The sequence below is a fragment of the Sabethes cyaneus genome, chromosome 2 (genome assembly GCF_943734655.1).
Source record: "Sabethes cyaneus chromosome 2, idSabCyanKW18_F2, whole genome shotgun sequence".
Taxonomy (NCBI): domain Eukaryota; kingdom Metazoa; phylum Arthropoda; class Insecta; order Diptera; family Culicidae; genus Sabethes; species Sabethes cyaneus.
The window spans coordinates 149,495,478-149,501,360 of NC_071354.1; positions in this window are offsets into that span (position 1 = coordinate 149,495,478).

A 5,883-nucleotide genomic window follows, 5' to 3' on the forward strand; every position below is an offset into this window, starting at 1 on the left:
AGAACGAAGCATTTACGCGTCGGTATTCATCGCTCAATTGTTTAAAATTACACTTTGCCGCGCTAGTTTTCCAACAACGGTATTTGCGATGCCAGAAATTGCGCTTTCGTTTCAAGAAACGCAGATGCGGGGTAGTCGGAATTACAATCATAGATCCGGTCGTTATCATATTGTAAACCCTAAAAGATTCATAAATAGATTACGGACCGTAACGTCCCGATTTGCGCCAGGGCTACGAAAAAAACTCTCCAAGCAGTGCCCAAAACTTATACCCCTCCGCTCGCAGTTTATACTCAATGAAAAATAATCCGCATAATCTTTTGTTCGAATAAGGTAAGTGCACATATGTCTTCCGTAAGCAAAGTAAGAATCTTCAGTCCGCAGAATATTGGTCTGATTAGCGTTATATACATAGTCCGCTTCGTGTGGCAATCAAAACATTTTTCGGAAAGCAAAGTAAGCCCGATTTTCAATTTGAATGCAACGATCTCTGTACTCGTGTTGTCATTACATCCTGCCAACCGCAGAGCTTCAATATGAAAGTTCAAGTTCATCACCCTGGCTTATGATAGCCCTAACCCTGCGAGATCATGGGCCGATTTCCGGTCAAAGTCAGGTTAACATTGCACCGACCTAGATAGCCATTATAATGAGAGCGGTAACTCTTTTCCCTACCTTCACGCGGTGCCGGCTGGGACGCAACCGGGCCTGGGGTCGAGCAAATACCAGTCTTTGGTTGTACGTTGTACCATATGTTGTGTGCCAACAGGGAAAGGGAGGCACGCAGTGCCTGCGGGTAGCGTAATGCAATGGTGTAAAGAGGCGAGCATAGCTCAAGTACCATAGATCTGTTAGAGCTCAGGACTTTATACCAAAAAACCAGGTCGGGAATGCCGTGGAAATATTAGGATCGGTTCCAGGAAGGTCCTAATTATGGCATACTGGAATGGCAGGATACGATCGAAAAAGACGCTATAGGGCTGACAGCTCTGCTATTCTACTTCCTTAGGTAGGGAAGGGTACACCACTTGACAAGCGCAAAGCGGTGATGCCCGACGACGGACCGACGCTGGTAGTAAAGAGGCAGCGGACCGTCCGCACCTCTACCAGCAAGCAGACGGAAGAGGTCCCGGGTTGTGCAACCGGGACCGAAGACGAATAGCGGGTGGTTAGCCAAAGCCAAAGCCGAAACGGGTCCATAGGACGACACCTTGATAGTGAAGCTGACAGGTTAACTGTCGTATGCGGATCTACTTCGCAAGGTGAAGGTCGACCCCAGGTTGCAGGAGCCTAGGGCCAATGTGGTCAGGACCTGCTGCACCCAAGCCAGGGAAATGATCTTCGAGATCAAAAAGGACCCGATGGTCCGGAGCTCAAAGTACTAGGACCTGGTGAAGCAGTCCCTGGGTATGGCGGGCCAGGTCGGGTCCTTTCACAGCGTACTCTTGTCGAGTGTAAAAACCTGTATGAGGCTACGATGGCAGATGACCTGAAAATGCCCTGAGGGACCAGCTCAACCAGCACAGCAGAAGCAGGCAACAAACGGACCATTGGGTCCAGCCTACAAGCGGACGATAACGGTGCAGGTAACACAGATTAACCTCAACCGCTGCGACACGGCACAGCAGTTGCTCTGCAAACGGCAGCCGAGACGAGGTGCGATATTGCCATTATCTCAAACCCCTACCGGGTCCCTCGGGACAACATAAATTACATAACGGATAAGGGTCCTAAAGGTAGTATCGTCCGACCAAGAGGGATACGTGATTGCGGTGGTCGATTACGTCCACAGCTGCAGCTGCTACGCTCCGCCCAGGTGGTCACCGGAGCAGTTCGACCGGATGCTAGATATGCTGGTTGTCATTGGAGGCGACTTCAATGCTTGAGCAAACGAGTGGGGTAGCAGGCACAGTACCCTTAGAGGCAAAAGCATACTGAAAGCTATGTCCAAGCTGGAGGTGTGTCTGGTGAACGTGGTTCCGTCAGCACCTCTTGCAATGGGAGTACAATAATTGATCATCGATCGATCTAATGAGTACACGCATAGTGACCACCAAGCGATAGGGTATACGACGGATACCAGGATCACGCGGGTTAAAGCCGACCGGGCCGAGGTGGAAAATGAAAGCCTTCGTTAAAAACCTGTTCGTTGAAGCTCGAACCTGAGTGCCCACGAGTTGACCAATGTCCTAACATGTGCATGTGATGCAACTATACCTAGGACCGGGCAGCCAACGAATGGTCGTCGCTCGGTATATTGGTGGAACGAGACCATCGGACTCCTCCGCTCCAGATGCCACTGAGCGAGAAGGCGTATGCAGCGGGACGATTCATGCGAATTTTAAGACAAATGGAAAATCCAAAAACTGGTATTACTACCTACATCGTAGGCAAGTTACTAGAGCGCGTTTTCCTACACAGGCTAACGCCTGTTGTGAAAAGTGATGAAGGGCTGGTTTCCATAAGGGAAAGTCCACTGTTGACGCCATCAAGTCCGTCATAGAGAGGGCCCAGAAGCTTATGAGACAGAAAAGGCAGGCCGCAAACACGTTCGATATCAAAAACGCCTTTAACAGTGCTAGTTGGGGTGCGATCGAGCTAGCGCTGCATCACATAAGGATACCGGACCATCTATGCAGGCTACTTAAAAGCTACTTCGAGAACCGGACGCTAGTGTATGACACGGTTGTGGAGCGAAGAAAAAGTGTTTGTCTCTAAATGTAATGTGAAGTATTTGGATGTGATAGCAGACAAAAGGCTGAACTTCACTAGCCATGTAGATTATGCCTATGGTAAGGCGTCAACATCGGTTACTGCGCTGTCCAAGACTATGCCGAACGGCCATGGAACTGGCAGCAGTAAGAGATGTCTGATAGCCAGCGTTGCCATGTCTTTGCTGAGGTACGGTGCACCGGCTTGGACCTTAGTTTTTGGTAGAAAGCACAGTCAGACATGTCTGAATGCTGTCTGGTGCTGCGCGTAGCGTGCGGGTACCGCACTATATCGCTGGATGCAATCGGGATCATTGCAGCCATGATTCCCCATATGCACACTTCTAGGTGAGGATATCGAGTGTCATAGGTAGAGGAACTCCAAGGGCGCTCGGGACATAGTTAGGCTGGACATCTCGTCCTAGATTAGTGCTGTCGGTATTGGGCGCTTTTGATGAAAACCGGTATTTCGGTATTGGCGTAAAAAATACCGGTAAAATACCGGTATTGGCACATTATTGGAAATCAATAGGAAAGTTGATGTTTTTCAATAAATGATTTTATTTTCAAACTTTGGCTGCAGTATTGTTGCTTAGCAATGTAGAATTTAAGCAGTTAGAATACGCTTAGCGATTTATTTCCCCTGCTAGAACGGATTTTGATGCCACCTCTTCCAACAATTGAAAAAACTTCCGCTTTCATCGAAGTCTGACGAACGGCTGTAAAAGCATCAGGAATTTTCCTTTCATTTCTTAAAATTTATAATAGGGAAATCTGCTTTTAACTATTTCAAAAATCCTGCTAATGTAGTTTCTAGCATAATAAATTCCCCGGTCTCCTACAGTCTTTCCACAATTTTTTTTCCATCCCCAAACCGGAACCCTTGCATAGCGTCATCCTCTTCATCGTCGGTCACCGATACATTCTCTTCTCTGTTATCAATCCCAATATTAGCAGATAGTGACTTAGTGATTTCATCTGCTTGTTTAATCAAAGCATCACTCGAAAGACTTGAAATATATTCCAAATTCTATTCTGGCAGATCCTTTGACGGCAAGAATGGTCAAAAAGCGCAAAGATTCCCGTATTCTGATCTGGGCCCGGCATCGTTGAAACAAACAAATAAAGCTGACCTTCTCTTACCTTGCTTCATAAATGAAGCGACTTGTTTCATTTATTGAACAGAACGTTTCAAGTAACCTTCTGCTGAAGTTAGTGACTGTTTCAAATGACGACGACTGAGAGTCAGGCACGATTTGTCGATGTTGAGAAGATTAATTAGAATATGCGCTAAATTGTAGGAAATGTTACTCAAATTCAATTAAATTGCATTCAAAGTTTCGGGCCTTCTTCAATATATTCGATAGAAAAATACAAATGAAACTTTAAAACCAGTCGTCATGATAAAGAGAAAACCGGTTCATTGACGAAGTGGCGCTGCTTCAGTTGAAGCTGATGCTTCATTACTTCATTATTGAGTGACGATTTGCTACTGTAAGTGACGTTACCGGGCCCTGATCTTGTTTCCTAAATTCGTTATTCGAGAGCTTTGAATAATTTGGTGACTTTTAAATATCAGGTTGTTCAAAACTAAAATAAAACGCGACGTCTGACTTATGCAATGAAGGATTTTTACAGCAAATATGTTCTACTGTGCCTTAAACGGGTTCAAGAGCTATAATTATTTGATCCACAGTTCCACTCTCTTCATTGCTAGTAGTCGAAGAATCTCGTCAGCATTAACACCAAATTGTTTTTCTACAAGTTGTACAATCTTCTATCAAACTTAGTTCTAATTAGGAAGGAGGAGGTTAGCAAATACCAAGATATTAGAAAATACCGGAAATACCGGTTTTTTGCCTTTCCAAAACCGGTATTTCGGTATCCAAAAATTGGTCGGTATTACCGGTTTCGGTACTACCAGTAGTACCGGTTAGACAGCCCTATCCTAGATCGGTAGAACACACGGTGAGGGAAACTTTTACCTTACTTAATTTTCGTCAGGCCATGGATACTATAAAAAGTATCTACATACGCGTAGTTGGATGGGGTAGTCGAGGAAATTCCGGAGCATGTGATGTTTCATGGCATGACGGGGTGTGTTGTTTGAGCCTACACCAACACCTACATAAGGGTGGAGTGTTTAGGCATGTCCTCCCTCCTGAAGTATAACCTAACGATAATTCCGGGAGGGGTTTGGGAAAAGGGGAGCAAGAGAGTTCGTAGTTGTAGACGCAAGTTGGCTCCTTGCTAATCCTACACGACCTGCATAAAAATACAAAAAAAGTTCATCGCCTTGCAGACACTGTCCGTTGTAGGCGTGATCTGGTTTGAGCTTCAGATGTTGTCCAGACCTACCAATGGTACACCTGCCCTGGCCTTCCTAACCGTGGCGTTATGTATCAGTCTTGGTACCACCATCGGACGTTATCTGGTTACCAAGATATTGAATCTGATGAACGTGTTATTTCGCTACTGTGAAGTTGGTGGAATTGCCAGTCTGTTGGTCTCTGACATTCGAAACTCCAAAGAATGGTTCAAAATGTTCAATCTATCACTGTACCGTACAGAGATCAGTGGGTAACCGACTAGCTCTGTTCTTTAGCCGCATCTTAACATTCATCCTGGCACCACTAACTTACTTACTTACTTATGTGTCCATGTCCGCCGGTCCGGCAGAACAAAGGGTTGAAATCAGAGATCTCCACTGCTGACGGTTGCCCGCCATGGCTTTTACCTGTCGCCAGGACAGGTTCCCGTCTACAGCCTGGATGTCGTTGGCCAGGCTGCGTCGCCATGAGCCTCTGGGTCTGCCTCTTCTACGCTGTCCTTGTGGATTCCAGTCGAGTGCTTCTCTGCAAACCTCGTTCGCTCCTTTCCTCAAGGTGTGTGCGTTCTGTAAGAGATTCTCCTAGTCAATTTTATCATTTTCATACAGGTCCGTTTTCGGATATAACAAAAGCATTCTGTTATCATTGTCCTTTGAACGCGTACACTGTTCAAGGACTGGTGCATAACTCTATTTCACCCATTAAGTTATTTTGCAATTCTCTACGCACACGAAAATTGTTCGCAAAAATGTTTGAAGAAGTTTCATTAAAATATTCTTCTTTACAAAATTTAAAATAGTAACGAAACAATAGACTTTCATCTAGTATAAAAAAAAGTATCT